The 17,821-nt window shown below is 40.5% G+C and overlaps 1 protein-coding gene across 6 annotated transcripts in view; it reads right to left on the bottom strand.

Moving 5' to 3' along the window:
* Nucleotides 1-17,821, bottom strand: part of LOC138362683 (uncharacterized) — a 118,364-nt gene that overhangs the window by 25,856 nt on the left and 74,687 nt on the right. For 3 of the 6 annotated variants that reach the window (XM_069321106.1, XM_069321108.1, XM_069321107.1), the window contains exon 1: nucleotides 13,757-13,893. The exons of 1 other annotated variant lie outside the window; for it this stretch is intronic. The gene's annotated coding sequence lies outside the window, so the exon portion shown is untranslated. Of the gene's footprint in view, nucleotides 1-13,498; nucleotides 13,616-13,756; nucleotides 13,894-17,821 lie in introns of those variants that run through there. 2 more of the 6 variants (XM_069321113.1, XM_069321112.1) reach the window with 2 other exon arrangements.

Here is a 17,821-nt window from a genome sequence, read left to right as displayed (position 1 = left end):
TAAAGAGGTCACCAGTAGGGTGACCAGCGAACTCAACATCTGGTTCCTGGACGATGGCACCCTGGCAGGGACACGGGAGTCCCTGCTAGGAGATCTCCAGCTGGTGAAATCTAAGGGAGAGGAGTTAAGACTCGCCCTAAATCCATCAAAGTGCGAAATCATTTCATCTAGCCACTCATAGATACAATAAGAACCGTGTTGCCAGGAGCCCCAGTGATCGCTCCCACCAACAGTGTGCTGCTAGGGGCGCCTCTAGGCTCGAGTGCCATTGAGGTAGTCCTTGAAGAAAGGCTGAACGACCTGAGGAGGATGGAGGAAAGAATAGGGGCTTTTATGCCCACGATGCTTTGTACTCCTCACAAGGTGCCTGGCTTTGCCCAGGCTTACCTATTTTCTAAGGTGTGCTCCCTCCTCCTCCTTCGACATAAGGAGGTTATTCAAAATTAACAGAATATGACACTCTCCTAAAACTAATAACAATGAAAGTCTTAAATCTCTCCCTGCAAGATGACCAATGGGACCAAGCAACGCTCTCAGTTAGACTCGGGGGTATAGGTATTCGCAAGGCGACACAGTTACCATTGCCGGCATTCTTATCCTCGACCAGTGCTACTGGTGAATCAGTGAATGAAATACTACCGGAATACCGAAGAGACTCCATTGGGATTTATGATCCCAAATTCGCGGACGGAGCCGGCCAGTGGGTCAATCTTGCCACCTCTCAACTTCGACCAACTTTACCAAACTTCTGCAAACAGGCCAAATGGGATAGCCCCATAGTGGAGAACATTGCCACAACATTGCTGGAGGCAGCGTCTGAGAAAGACAAAGCACGCCTCCTAGTTGAGCAAGCTCCCCATGTCAGGGACTTCCTGTTGGCTATTACTAATTCCGCCTTAGACACCCGCCTGGACCATCGGGACCTAAGTATTGGTGTTACTCTGCGCCTTGCCACCCCTACCTCCACCAAACACTGGTGTAACTGCGGCTACGCTTCGGCAGACCAATACGGTAGCCATGGTCTTTGTCGCAATTCAATTTCTTTCTTTATTATGCACCCCATACCCATCCCGTGGGCGGTGGTGTAAAGGCTTACAGAGGCACATACTCGGTTCAGGAACTGAACCCTCTAGTTCGTTTAGCTAAGCAAATAACAATCTTTTGACGCTAATTACAAAATTATTAATGTTATATATACATGTACACATACTCATACATACATGTACATATATATACGTATACATATATACATACACATACATATTTAATCACCCACACAAATACACACATCAATAATCTTTTGTGTCACAAGTGATTCAGCAAGAGGCTCACAACAGTCACTATACAAGGCACTTTACATCTATAGTGAGTCACACAGTTACTAGTCTTGCTCCACACCCACCCAACTGGGCGGCAACTTTACAGTCATGTGCATGCATTACTTACAATAAGCAAATTTTGGATACTTCGCTAAGATTTCGGGCAGCACATCATTATGAATGAAGTACTTACACATTTCTTGGACACTATTGATGGTGTTATCTCTAAATTCCGCGATTTTTTCACATTCCATTATATAATAACAGAAAGTATGCGAATAGTTCTGCTGTCGTAAGCCACAAGGAAAGATTCCCAGACATCAAGCAGTCAATGACATTATCAAGAGAAGTTTTTGCTACTGATGGAAGTCCAGCACAAAGGGAACCTTAGTTGTGCAGACCTGACAACGGTCACAAACGCCCAGATGGAGTCACCCTGCAGCCATGGAGGGAAGGTAAACAGGTCGTGTGGGACTACACGTGTGCGTCTACATTGGCTGATACCTATCTACCTTACAGCACAGCTGAGGGAGGCGGGGCGGCCACCTTCAGGGAGACCCAGAAAACTAACAAGTACAGGGACCTAGAACGTTGTTACAGGTTCGTGCCGATAGGCTTTGAGACCTTGGGCGCCTGGGGTAAATGTGCACTTAAGTTCCTAAAGGAGTTGGGTGAGGAACTCATTAGGCAAACTAGAGACTGAAGAGCGGCTAAGGTGACAGTAATAAGATAACCATGAAGTGTGACAACAAGGCGACATTAATATGGGCCATAAAAGTTGTGAGAGGAAGGCGAGACACTAATAAGAGGCAATAGGGATGTGTGAGGTGATGAAGGTGTATGAGTCAGCAGGTGTGGACCACCGCCTCACACACAACACTCTCCGCTCCTCACAGCTCCCGGGGGAGAACACAAAGTGCTAATTGCAGGGAAACACTATTCTGCGCCTCAATAACAGCGGGTTTTATATAAGAGACAATAGCTACCTCTTGCGCAGCCACAATATCAGAAAATTTAATAATGCTTAGTCATGTATGTGTTCTTGACAACGTGTACAAGTCAAACATAAACAATATAATGATGCATAAATTAAATTAAACATTCAAGGAAAAACTGTCCGAGAGTGAGAGTTGCTTATAAAAACAATGCGCTAGCTTGAAGGAGGCCCGCATGAAAGTGTGCAGTGATGAGGAAGAGATAATAGAACTCGTTTACTAGGCTCCATCACGCCTACTTGTCCTGGATAAACATTGTGAACAGTACAAGAGATGGAGATTTGCCTTGCTCGGCTTACAGTTCTTGTTGTTAAAGACTCGCTACCTGGAACAAAGTTCCAAGTAGCACGGGCTATGGTGAGCCCGTAGTGAGTCTGCTTACAGACATCAGAGCTGCTGCTCTATGAAGTTACTATTTGAGTAAGACGAAACACGTCGAACGGATGTATGGGAGTCTGTAAGAGCAATAAACCCCACCTCTATGTGATACATCTCTTAAGTTTAACACACACAAAGTAACGAGGAACAACGTTGTGTCCCTGAGATACCACAGCCTGGTGACCAAGACCACGCTAACTAAATAATATGTTCAAGGATAAATACCTGCACATCCCTTTTCTCTCACAAGGAGAGGGAGGCAAGATGACAGAAAGCACTAAGCCTGTTTGACTATATATCACTCAGAAGGTGGAGCCTACAACGCTGACGGCATCTCGGCAAAAACACTAAAGCCACATTTAAGTATCAGTGAACACTACTGGAAATATCAGAACAAGACTTGTTACAAGACGAACATTAAGGTGTTGTCACACCTGGCTTCAGGAAGCCTAGCGTGAAAAAAAAGTTGGCCACAGCCTATTCATTAGAAGTGTCGATGTACTCGCCTGTGCTCATTTTCGTCTGCATATTCCACAGTGCTCGTGGACACCGAAACACAAGCAATACCGGATACTGAATCTGTGGCTCAAAACAGGTGGAATGACGTAATTCGTTACACAAAAGTTTAGTCCCATGTCAGTAGTGTACATTTTCCATACTTGTTACTTGTTGAGATTTCCGAAAGCGATCCTCTTTTGTGCAAGTTTCTGAAGGAGACACACCACGGTGGTCATTATGGCATATGCTGGTAATGTTATTCAGCTAATGTATACTTGACAGAACGACTGACCATCTCCCGTTGTGGGCTATCTATTTACTGCTAGGTGAACAGAGGCATCAGCTAAAAGAAAAAGTTGTCCGATGCTTGTACGTCTTGTCGCGGGTATCAAACCTGTTACTAATATATGTGTGTTCTCATCTAATTGTGCTTGCGCGTGTGTATTTACTATTTGTGCCTGCAGAATGCAGCTGTTAACTCTTGGATCCCGCCTTTCTAACCGTTGGTTGTCAAATGTACTTCATCCCGAACTATCATATTTCTTTCTAATATACACACACGCCAAGAAGCAGCCCGTAGTAGCTGTCAAACTCCCAGGTACCTATTTACTGCTGGGTGAACAGAGCATCAGGTGAAAGAAACTGCCCATTTGTTTCTGCCTCGGCCGGGAATCAAACCCTGGCCCTTAGAACTACGATCTCCGAACGCTGTCCACTCGGCCGTGTGTGTGTGTGTGTGTGTGTGTACTCACCTAATTATGCTTGCGGGGATTGAGCTTCGGCTCTTTGGTCCCGCCTCTCAACTGTCATTCAACTGGTAAACAGGTTCCTGAGTCTATTGGGCTCTTTCATATCTACATTTGAACCTGTGTATGGAGTCTGTCTCTCCTCCACATCACTTCCCAGTGTATTCCATCTGTTAACTACTCTGACACTGAAAAAGTTCTTGCTAACGTCCCTGTGGTTCATTTGGGTACTCAGTGCCCACCTGTGTCTCCTTGTTCGAGTACCATCTGTGGTAAGTAATGTCTTTATCTACCCTGTCACTTCCCCCTGATAATTTTGTACGTAGAAATCATCGTCTTAGTACTTACGTCATAATCACTACGTCTTCCTGAACTCTTGTGTCTTCCAGCGATGTGAGGTGTGTGTGTGTGTGTGTGTGTGTGTGTGTGTGTGTGTGTGTGTGTGTGTGTGTGTGTGTGTGTGTGTGTGTGTGTGTGTGTGTGTGTGTGTGTGTGCGCGCGTGTGCGTGTGCGCGCGCATGCGTTCCTGAATGCGTGCGTGATCCTAAAACTTTACCGCGCGCGTTTTACAATTCTGGGAGGTCAGGGAAGCAGAACACCAATGGACAAACGTGACTCAAATAAGTGATTTTTTTAAGGGGGGGGGAGGGAGAGGTGGCCTTTACACAAGGCTAAAGGTCATGGTGATAAATAAAGATCAAACGTCAAACTGGCTAAGGGTTCCTGCACTGTGTGTGGTCAATGCAACATTGACTCTTACACTGACCGCATTTCCAAACTTCAGTGATTGTTGCTTCTCATTTGGTTCCATCTCTAATTCTTCAGTTATTCTCTCCTTGCAACAGCCACGCGCTTTGGCAAAACAGTAGATCATATTCTCCGCCAATTTCTTCTGCATTTAATCTTCACTCTTGATGTTTTTCTTCGTCTTTTTTTCCATCGTCGTTTTTTTCATCAATGCATTCGCCGTCCGTCGCCCTCGTCTTCGCCTTCGTCATCCTCGCCGTTATCCAGCGAGTGAGCACCCCGACGCCTGAGGGCCACCTGCACGACGGCAGCCCTCGAGTTAATCGGCCTAGAAGCCAAGTGAGTAGTGGACGAATACGAAGATAGTGACCCTTCACAATACCCCCACGTGAATGAACAGCTCCTGGTGGTGGTGGTGAGGCAACCCGTTCTCGCAAATTTAATAAGTCAATATTGACTTATTAAATATGTGCATAGGTGACATACTTAACATAATAGATACCCTTAAAAAGATTCATAGAAAACACCGACCTTACCTAACCTTGTTAGTATCTTAAGATAAGCATCTTATTGCTTCGTATTTACAATTATTACCTAACCTATAATAGGTATAGGTTAAGTAATAATTGTAATTACGAAGCAATAAGATGCTTATATTAATATACTAACAAGGTTAGGTAAGGTCGGTGTTTTCTATGAATCTTTTTAGGGGTATCTGTTATGTTTAGTATATCACCTATGCACGTAGTTAATAAGTCAATATTGACTTTACGAATTTGCGAGAACGGGTTGGGTGAGGACACTTGAGCCTGGAAGAAGGTCGAGATGGCTGGAACGCTAATGGATGCGAGAGTCGGAGCTATGAGGAGGTCGGAAAGGCTGGAACAGAAATGAACATGGGTGACGAGAGAGAGAGACGGAGTCTGGAAAGAGATCGAGAAGCCTGGAACAATAATGGGCGAGAGGAGTCTGGAAGGCGGTTGGAAAGTTTGAAACATTAATGGGTGCGAGACGGAATTTGGAAGGGGGTCGGGAAGACTGGAGCACTAATGGGTGTGATAGAAAAACTCTGGAAGGGGGCCGGGAAGGGTGGAGAACGAATGGGTGTGAGAGACGGTCTCTGGAAGGAGGTCGGGTAGGCTGGAACACTAATGCGTGTGACAGACGGAGTCTGAGTGGATGTCGGGAGGTTCGAATATCGCGGATTAGATCATTCACCTGTGACTTATCAGGTTGGTTTGCAGTATTTTAATACAATAGCCTTTTGATAGTGGAGAGGCTGAGTAGCAAGGGCGAGGGGTGTGAAGAGAATAGCAACAGCATTTACCTGCCCACCTCGTTCGGAAAGTATAGCTTTTTTTCTACAAAATAATCACAACATTTGACTGCAAGATTGGATGACTTCAGCGAATTTTAAATCCATAAAGGAGATACGTTAACATATTAATCATGCTCACGGGTATATAGGCTAGTAATTCGCCAAAAGTTTGACATTTACTAATGTCTTAAAAGCTACAATGAACACTACCTAATTTTTCAATTTCTTCTAGGACAGGAGAGGCAATGGCATTAGTGTTATCACCGGAGCAGGTAGGACACTGATAATTCCCTCCGAGACAGGTGGGATACTTAATTATTTATAGAGCAGTCGTAACAGTTTCCTGGGACATGTGTAACATTAAGTTCTCCTGGTAAAAGTGGGACACTTTGTCCATACAATAAATAGGCACAGACATTTATCTTGGGGCATAGGACACATTTTTTTTATGGAACAGGTGAGAAATTGACTAATTTCTACTCAGACTGGCGAGGCAAAATAAGAGGTGAACTCACAGGTTCACAGGTCTCAAAAACAGTATAAAAAGCTTAGAGATAATTTCAACCATCTCTACAGAAAATATATACAAAATAAGATATTGGAAAGAAGCCATTAGATAAAATTGATGCAAAACATTAGAAAAAGTTGGTGTAAAACATTACATAAAATTTTGTGTAAAACCAGATGAAGATAATAATGCTATATAAACAGATTTATATTATAATTTATTGAGTATATTATCTATACTGTATATATCAGAGGCATAAAACTAGATAAAGGTAGAACTAATAATTATTCAGGTCTAATTAGTCAATGAAGAGAGGTAACAGTACTTTACAGAGACAAAGTTATCATGTGATGTACTGAACCCGCCACACAAACAAAACCACAATTCCTCACACAAAATAGCCAGGCACACCAACCCACAGTCATGCACACGAACCCACAATCCGATACACAAAGCCTCACACAAATCCAGTCACCCTCACAAGACCAGACAAGCTCACAAATCGTAACACAAGCCAGTCAGGCACACAGACCTAGTCACAGAGAGCCGTCACAAACAATCCCAACAATATATATACATAAAAAAGATAGCATACAAAAACCTACAGTTAAGAGACAAACCCTCCGCTACACACAAAAGCAAGGCGAGTTATTAATATTGACAAAATTGAAAATGGTATGACGATTTATAATGCAGTTCACCTTATACATAACTTTGTGTATATTGACTTATAAGACAAAATATATTGGTTTCTTTCATTAGTAATTTGTTAAAAGCACTAAATATATTTACTGTATTACAATTTTCTATAAAATATATAAATTAATCTACTTTATTATTTTAATAATTTCGTATTTATGTTAAAGTATATTGGAAAAGCACTATCGTAAAAGTTTTGCACCAGTACAATTGAATCAGAGTTATTAGGCTATGCTTTATCCCCATAGGGCAATGAACACATCGAATAACCTCGGTGCTTAAGGCAGCGCTCCAGTTCAAAAATAAAATAAAATAAAATAAAAAACTTCAGGAATAATGAAGGAACCTTTGACAAGCCATCGGCTGCCTGTTCTCTTCCACGCCACTTAGAGATGTTGATGCTCTGTGTCTTAGAGAGATAAGGTGTGTAAAATTGACGCCGTCTGGTTGTTTTTGTTGTTTTAGCTTCAGCTACTCGGAACAAAAATTTCCAAGTAGCACGGACTATGGTGAGCTCGTAGTGGATTTACCTGCCACAGGAGCGGGGCTGTAATACTTAGGTGTGATAGGAGAGAAATTACTGACTCAACGATCTGAAAGCACCAGTATAAAAAACTATGATTTGTTCAGATCTGAAACCTATATTTATGGGCAGCACAAAACGTCCACCAGATTGTGCATGGTACCTGGAGCTTTGCAATTATTTTATTCACTCACGTGTTCTCGAGGATATCCTTCCTCATAATGCACCCAAAACTTGCCAGTGCAGGCTACTGATCATATGGCCCTGTATGGGTAACCATCCTGAGAGATGGGGACTTTCAGTATCACTGCTACCTTATTCACTCTTGTGTTCATGATATCCTCATAATGCATCCTAATTTGCACTGGCAAATAGAATTTGCCAGTGCAGACTGCTTATCACATGCCTTTGCATGACTAACCATCCTGTGTGATGGGGATTTTTAGCATCACGAAGTTACGTAGCTAAGTAGCATCACGTAGAAGTTTTTTTGACACGCTGTACTCCCTTTCATAGAGTCTAGGGTAGCTGTACAAATGCAGATGTACCTAAATGTGACATTGGCCTCGGTATGTTCGGTAGGCTGCCTGGGTTTGTACGTTTCTGGTTAGATAAAACCACTTCAGATTTTACGTTTGTTAAATAGTGAGAACGAGCTGAATTATTATAATATTTTAATATTAGTGAATAAGTCAATATTGAGAAAGATACTTAGCCAATTTGTGCACTCACTACAAGTGCAAAAAATCTGCATGTGCTTAAGGGTTGAAGACAATCATGCTAAAAGAGGTAAGTTGAAGCTGATGTTTTAAATTAATATTTGACATCAATGTTCACACAGGAATATCTTTAAGACACATTAGTGTCGGAGATATTTGAAGCAGAAACTAAAAATACACTTAACGATAAATGGTATCAATAACGAGTAAAACAACCAGGGAGACAGCCCAAGTAAAAGACCTAAGTAGCCTACCACGAGTTTATTAAGTATTATGCCATAATGACAAAAAAAAGTTGCAAATTATATATGGTATGTGTCACTAAAACTATTAACGAGAAAATTCATGTAACACTGAAATGCCCAATACTATAAATCTTCTCATATTCTCAATTGGTAAAGATAACAGCATGCTAAATTTAGTCTCTCGCATCTGAAAACACTTTGAGATTATGTCTACGAGACCTTATAGGCCTACTGAAATATTATACTACCCATCATCTAATAACGTATAATCTCATCAAGGCATTATAATACAGACATGATAAAATAGTGCTAAAAACTTGCATTACTGAAAATAGTTATAACATGGATCACGATCTCCCTGTAAATATCATGCTCACGGATTATTCCGGAGCCATTTGTAATGTCCCAAATGCAATATTAGGTCTGGAAATCACTGAAAATCGAAGCACATGTCATCGTTGGCAAACTGTGAGGTTAAAACATTGCTGGCTAGTAGGAATTAAAGAGCGCTTCTGAGAGATGACTCGGGATAGAAATTATGTAAATTTTGAGTGCGCTTATCTATTCATTTTGGGGTCTCGATCTCTTAGTAAGCTGCACCGACAATTGTAAATACAGAACATTAAAACAATAATTTCTTACGAGTCGTATTTAGCTTAAAACATGCTAAAATTGTAAACTTTCCTTATGAGATAAAAAAAAATACAAAATGAAAAATAATAAATGTAAATGATATTCAATATTTTCGTCGCCTTGAGCCAATATTTTGGGTGCGGCTATTTTTAACACCTTTTGTTTGCTTCAATATTCGGTCCTATTGTTGTTTTCATGTGCGCCTTTCATTATTTATACACACTGTTCCTTCCTTCCATTTATTTACATATATTGTTACTACTATATTTATATTCACAGCTCCTGTTTTATTTACATGTATCTTTCTTTGTTTACTTGTGGCAGGAAGGTTACAGCCACATGATTGGTTCAGGAACTGAACGTTAATATAATTTACAATTTATGGTGAATTAGTTATATACAGTTTAAATTTGCCCATCATGCGCCTGACACGTAACCAGTGAGCGGTGGTGGAAATGTTAAGTCATGCTCACGCATTTCCTACAGAAGGCAAACTTGAGGTAGTTGCTTCAACTGGGCTACTTGCCAGTGTGTTGCACTCGTCCACAACTCTACAGCCAAACCACCTTTTATAAATCCAAATTTATTAAATTTATATTAACTTGTAACTGTTCTGCCAATATTATATTATCTGTTAATTTCTCAGCATAGTCACTGAGACCTGAGAAATGACTGATATTTCCAGAACCCTATTTGTAACGCCTTTATGAGTATAACGCCATGTATACACTTCGGTCTTATAACCCAATAAATTACGCCTTCCAAAAAGGAAATTTCAATGATTTTGAGCCTTACTGTTATTTGGATTTTAACATTTTCATCCAGCTTGGTCATTTCTGTACCACATGTGCCAATGTCTACGAACATTTTATATATATTATATAGCATAATTAATTATTTCGTTTCAGTTGTTATGCGCTTCAATTTTCCTTATCGTCGAATTTCCTTATCATCGTTCACAAACAGAACGATGTTAAAAGCCCTGCTCAATTATATATAAATAATAACAACCGTTATTAACTACATTAAATACACTTCAACTTAACAAAACTGTCAAAAGAAGACGCCAAGCTTAACAAGAATAAGGAAAGATCTCCCTATGGTGAACCCTTACTTTATCACTTTTTACATTATTCCATATTTTCCATGATGGTTACGAGGGTAGTTGCTATAATAGCTTCGGGAAGATTGTTCACAACTACTAATAAGCTAACTGGGTGGTAGTTTGAGGCTAGGGTTGTCCAAATTTTCAAGTCTGAAGCTTGTTACCGTTCCAAAAGGCTTCTAGGACTACACTCTGAGTTCATCGATCGATTTCTTATTAATGTAAGAGTGAGGTGTCAGCTGAGACAGACAGCCATTCAACATTTGTTGATTTATTGGTCAGGCTTGCTAAATGGCACACGAGTTCTTTCATATACTAATACAAGTAAATATCTCGTCAGAGCAAGGAAATTTAATTTGTGATTTTTTAGTAGTGTGCACACACACATTTCCTTGTTCGTTAATTAGTTGATTAGTTATATCATTATTTTATTATTTTTATATATTTTGATTTATCAAGTCATTATGCCGTTCTCTACTTATTACGTTGATGATAATTATCTTTCACACAGACGACGCGTCGACTTGGCGGGTCAGTAGATCCCTTAGGCGTGTTAGGGAACGTCTTCAGTATTGAGGTTACGAGGTCCAGGTGAACACAGAGACCCAGGTGAACACAGAATCTAGATAAACTTGGGAAGTCTAGATAAATACGGAAACCCAGGTGGAGACGATAAGTCCAGATAAACACGGGAGATCCATGAGAACATGGGGGGCCGAATATGGGGGTATTAACTTGGTCATCCTTCTTCGTATGTTTATGAACAAAGACTTGTTTTGGTACCTAAGTACTAAAATCATTATTTCCGGTCTATATTTATTAATAGTACATAACTTCTATAATATGGTGATCACAACAGTGCGGAATAACCTAAGTGAGGTCGCCAGCAAGAAATAGTTGTATGATAATGGTAGTTTCTATTACCATTTATTGTAAACATACACCCAGCAGGTTACCTAACGACTATACCTATTTGGTCTCATTACTTATGCCCACACACTGCAGTCTTGAAGTTGGATATATATATTTATTCATCATTACGCCTAAATACTGTTCATGTTGAATTGGTTTAGTGTTGGGCTTAAGGCTGGGAAGTTATGTTATTAGGCTACCATAATAACATACTGACCATACTAACCTAACCATACTAACTTTAGTCTTGAAGCGGGGAGTTCAGGATTCACTCACTAATATCTGGACTGATGTTGGGTAAGCACTTCTTTTTAAACGCTTATAACTAGGGGAGTGTGGGTGACTATTTCTATACCGTTGTCTTCAGTGCCGATATGAAATCTACGATATTTGCTAAGCAACCTTTAATAATATTTACATTACTTACGCAGCGTTGGACAACAATTATTAATATATTTACTTAACGAATACAAGTGGGTCGAGCAGAAGAGGGGGGGGGGGGGGTTGGGCGGGGCCTTGTGTGGGGTGGGTGTGCTCCCCTCAAGACACAATTAACCTTGTAACTCAGGTAGGATGGTTTACATCGTCTCACATAAACGCCTACGACCTTGAACATTTCGTGAACAAGTAAACTCCAGTATTATTGAGTCATGCTAGCAATAGTGTATTGCGGAAGAAAATAAACGACTTCATATGCCATGTTTTTAACCGCGATTGACAGGTCTGGCATGCCAGGAGCAGCTAGCCTCGTCCACACACAAGATATGCAACTTGTACAAGACTAATCTCACATTTGATTGCAACAAGTAATATTCTTTAGATTTTCGACTTTGTCCACACAAGGCTGCAATGCTTTTGTGTATTGTGATGACGCAACCGGCCAGCTGGGCAGTCCTTGCTCGACACAACCACAATCCTGATGACGTTTCTCCCAAAACTTTGTCCTCTTCTCAAAACCCCCAGAACATGACATTAACGGTTATAAGAGAATAACTTGTTCAGTATGTTACGTAATGTAAGCATCCTTGTTTTTAACAGTAAATGCTTAATAACTTTATAATACAACAAAAAGTGATGTGCGCAGTACGAAGTTAAACAAAAGACGACGATCCACATTGAACCTTGGTAGAGGGTGTGGGGATATTCGACCACCGTTCGCTAGGCGCATTTGACTATCGTTGATGTTAGTACCGTTATCGTTATAAGAAGAATCAACCCAACTTTTGTGGACAAAATTACTGTCAGATTCGTGAATGAGTAAGCGTAGAGGCCATTAAACCTCCCGCAGACAGTTGGCTCACTACGTACAACTTTGAGATATTCCTCAAATATTATTTATAACGTACTCGTATCGTTAATTGCATATTATAGTCCGATATTAACTACAGATTTAAATATTTATCACTATGATGCAACAACGATCACAACAAATATATCCCTACAAATGTATCATTGTAATTAAATTAGTTATTATTTTAAATATATCGAATAAAGAAGCTTAATATGGTTGCATAAATACATCCTATAATTAATCTATTTATCACTTGAATTTGTTACCCGCCCGAAACGCTATGCCTGCTAGTGGCTTTACAAGAATGTAATAACTCTAGTACATATACAAAAAGCACGACAATAATCAAACGGGTAGGGAAAAAGCGTTGTTAGGCTTTAATAAATCAAATACCTCAGAACAGAATACACACGTAAACATGAGGCAGACTGCAATTATTTGTAGAGGACAAAATATAATATTATATATATATATATATATATATATATATATATATATATATATATATATATATATATATATATATATAATATGGAATGGAGTACCACCTTTGGCTGGAAGAAGGGAATCCTTAGCCTCGGAGAAAAGAAAAACACACATAATGCAGAAGTGATTTTTAGGTCCCCTCCAATATAGTTTCTATATTCTTTTGTCCTATCACTCCCTTTTGTGTTTTGTCGTGTTATATATATAACGTAATAAATAAATCAATAGCTTATAGTCGCATTGTTTAGCATATCACACATAAGTCTCCACCAACACCTTGCATATATATATACAATAAAGGGATACAAATTAAGGTACTGAGGCAGGCGAGGCCGCCAGCCCCACGCTCCAACAAAGGGACACCACAGGTACGCACTTGTCCACGGGCTCTCCTTGGCATTTCCTGTCACAGATTCACAAGTCTAAAGACACATAGGGCTGTATATATGTGGTATATATGTGGTGCTGTGGTGTCCACGTAAACACAAACATTAACGCTAGCTGTTTCCTTAGCAATGAGCGTTTTTATCTAAACATACAGTAACTGTACTTACACTATCTTCATATGTTTTTCTCAACTATTATAAATGCGACACAGATCTATAATCCACAGACTGATTAATTAAACACTCACCAAGTCACGAAGATTACCGTCAGAGAGCTCTTGATATGTACTGTTCCCGCGTACACCGCTCGTTTCGTTCGTCGCAGCAAATCGAAATGTGCGTGGAAGGGTGACAACACTTTCACTCAGCCCCAAGCATAATGTGGCCAATGCGGCTCACCTTCATGTGTTACGCTCATTATAGGGCGCTCCCGCTCTTACGCTCATTCCAGGGCTCGGAACAGCTGATTGTGGGCCCTTGAGAGAGCGTAACATTACCTATGTATACACAAAGCTAAAATAATTCGTTGAAACATAGTGAGCATGGTGAGCATTAATTTGTGAATATAGTTAGACAAAGTATAATATATATCCGGGAACACTTCTGTGAAGCAGTAAAAGGAGACTTACATTGCACTCACAAAACATGGCAACAATATCATCAGTTGGCGAACAAAAAAGGGTTAGTTTATCGAGTTAAATGATATTGCGTTATGTGGCGTCGCAACATCGAAGGTTAGTTTATGTGCCATGTACTCCCACTGAAATAGCGAAATAAGAAAACGCCAAAATAATGCACACCAGTGCAGAGTTTACGTTGTCTTTGAGTACATGTTAGGTAAACCAACCCACGTGAGGAAAGGGAGGGCAGAGGGAGCTGGGTCACTAGGTCAGCCAGGTACACAGGCAGATATTATGGGGTGACCTTCGCCACCCTGTAACTTTATGGTGATTATTTTTATATATATATATATATATATATATATATATATATATATATATATATATATATATATATATATATATATATATATATATATATATATGTCGTACCTAGTAGCCAGAACACACTTCTCAGCCTACTATGCAAGGCCCGATTTGCCTAATAAGGCAAGTTTTCATGAATTAATTGTTTTTCGACTACCTAACCAACCTAACCTAACCTAACCTTACTTTTTCGGCTACCTAACCAAACCTAACCTATAAAGATAGGTTAGGTTAGGTTAGGTTAGGTTAGGTTAGGTAGGGTTGGTTAGGTTCGGTCATATATCTACGTTAATTTTAACTCCAATAAAAATAAATTGACCTCATACATAATGAAATGGGTAGCTTTATCATTTCATAAGAAAAAAATTAGAAAAAATATATTAATTCAGGAAAACTTGGCTTATTAGGCAAATCGGGCCTTGCATAGTAGGCCAAAAAGTGAGTTCTGGCTACTAGGTACGACATATATATATATATATATATATATATATATATATATATATATATATTCTCCTACCACCCCTTTTTATTATTATTGTTATACACTTTATTATACAAAGTTACACAGTTGCATAGCTAATTGGTTACAAAATGTGTTATGTAAGTAATGTGACAATAAGAAGAAATAAAGGGAAATTTGTCTCCTAGAGGCTGTAGATTTCTTCAAACTCCTCTGATACCGAGGATGCCGCGGGCTTTGCCCCTCTGGATCGCCACACTGAGATGCTGGAAAAGGGGCCTGACGGCTGATTTGATAGCGCTCGGAGTTCGTAGTCCTAAGGGTCCGGGTTCTATCCCTGGCGGAGGCGAAAACAAATGGGCAAAGTTTCTTTCACTGATCCCCCTGTTCACCTAGCAGTAAATAGGTACCTGAGAGTTAGACAGCTGCTACGGGCTGCTTCCTGGGGATGTGTGTGTGTGAAAATTAGGATTAAGGACTTGCCCGAAATGCTATGCGTGCTAGTGGCTGTACAAGAATATAAGAACTCTTGTATATATAAATACAAAAAATACAAAATAAAAAGAAGGCTCGCCGCTCTAGGGTCTCTTGTATGGAACCAAGGTCCTTAAGAAACCTCCTTGCACTCTCTTCCCAAGGGTCTATGATCCTATTGGAACAAAGTTGTACCAGTGGTCTGTTTCCCTCTACTTGATTAATTTGCCTCTTTCTGTGTGTGTGTGTGTTTGTGGCCCGGCGCCTGCTTGACCAACATAGAGGATATACGTGGCTGCCAAGACGGATACGGAAGTATAGTCCCATGCTAATTGTCTACTATTTTCCCATGGGCGTAGTGTGGCTCTATCTGGTCGACTAGCAAAGCCAGCAATTTACGGTTCATTAGATTGAGAGGCTGGCTCTCTCTCTCTCTCTCTCTCTCTCTCTCTCTCTCTCTCTCTCTCTCTCTCTCTCTCTCTCTCTCTCTCTCTCTCTCTCTCTCTCTCTCTCTCTTGGCTCCTCTTAATAATGTCGTTGAGTTCATCGTGTCTTGAGTGCCAACCCCATGATTTTCCGCAGTGTATGTCATGCAATCCATATTCGTCTGTACTTGCCTTGCTGAAATACACCTATATATAGTGTGGATTGGGGCAGCAAGTGGAGGGCGACTGCAACACGGAGCTGCTACTGATCAAGACGTATGCCTGTCACTGACATAGGGACTGCCAGAAGGAAGTCCTTTGCATGGGGAATCCGCACAGCTGTGTGGTAGGCACAATCATTAGAGGTTGTTGCTACCTTCAGCAGAGTTGTGACTTCTTTGTCAACGATGGGGCTGTTTCAGCTGAATTGTTTGTTGGCTTTCAGTTGGGTTGGTCAGAGTGTTGGGTCTGCCAAGGTCCCTCATGTGTCCCCGCTGAGTCCCTTAGGTTGGCTCGTAGCATCGCCTTGACCAGGTCATCCGATGACGAGGAGGTAGATAGGAAAGTTGGGACAGCAATTTAGGTGGTAGTGCGGATGCCAAAGCCACCGAGCTTGACTGGAAGAGTGGCTTGGCTCCACTGACAATCATTGTAGAAATGGTTGATAAAATCATTTTGCGGCAATGGGGTGACTTGAATCGGCGTTCTGATGATTCCCAGACACCTGCCTTAACCTACTCGGCCATGATAAGACAAAAGCCAAGCAATCCGGCACTCGACTGAATTCACTGGGAGGCTCTGGAGGCCCGAACTGGTACCCAACCAGGATTTTACGGTTGGGTACAAGTTCGGCACACCATTGTGATTTCTTTGTGATCTGAAGGAGGGGCGTAAGGACGTAACACCATTACCCACAGGCCAGAGTGTAGGCAGACCAACTGTAAAATCCTGGTCGGGTACCAGTTCGGGCCTCCAGAACCACCCAGTAAATTCAGTCGAGTTCTGGGGTTGTTGACTTGTTTTATCGTGGCCGAATGGGTTAAGCCACGTGTCTTGGAATCACCAGAACGCCGGTTCAAGTCACCCCATTGTCCAAAATGATTTTCACATTGATATATCACACCATTGTGATTTCTTTGTGATATATATATATATATATATATATATATATATATATATATATATATATATATATATATATATATATATATATATATATATATATACTGTATTTATCTGGGCCTAGCAAGCACGACTATTTTGCCTAAGAGTTAGAGAGATCTTGAATATTTTTAAATATTTCTTTCAAACTTAATATTTTTAAATACGTCCAGTTTTACCTACGTTACACAGCATTGGGGAAATAATAGGCATGTTTAGGTTAAGTTAGGATGTTAAGTTAGTTTTGGCTCAAATTTAATAAAAAGTTTTATAATGAAATTAAACGTAATTATTTATAAGGGAAATGTTTTCACTTTTTAAGTGGGGAAGGCACATGGTAAGCGGTATCATGTATATGTAGGGTCCAGTAACGGCTGCTGGGGGCGGCTTGACTCAGGCAGCTCACCCCGCCATACAAGCCATAGTGTAGGCTACAAGTGTCTATCACAACCACCAGTTTGAAGCCTACGACCACTGTCCCATTGTATCACTTTGCACAACACAACAAGAGGTGTATTTTGAATATGGTGCATTCTTTTAATTATGGCGTGATAGTACGTGTCTTCAGGTACTTCTAGAGGAAGATTATTGTAATAACTCTACTAATGTCTTTGTTCTTATTTCCCTCGGAAACTGCTGTGTATTAAATTTCACAAATAATCTCTCCTAATCCGTTCCATTTGTTTGAATCTCTTAAACTGTAGAAATTCTTCCTGACCTTTCTACGGATCAATTGTGTTCCTGAGATACAACCGTGACCACTAGTTCTATTGCTTCTCATTTTGAGCATCGCTTCTATATCTACTT

Source organism: Procambarus clarkii, chromosome 9 (genome assembly GCF_040958095.1).
Source record: "Procambarus clarkii isolate CNS0578487 chromosome 9, FALCON_Pclarkii_2.0, whole genome shotgun sequence".
In the NCBI taxonomy this organism is placed as follows: domain Eukaryota; kingdom Metazoa; phylum Arthropoda; class Malacostraca; order Decapoda; family Cambaridae; genus Procambarus; species Procambarus clarkii.
Note: the sequence above shows the minus strand (reverse complement) of the source record. Positions and strands in the feature narration are given on the sequence as shown.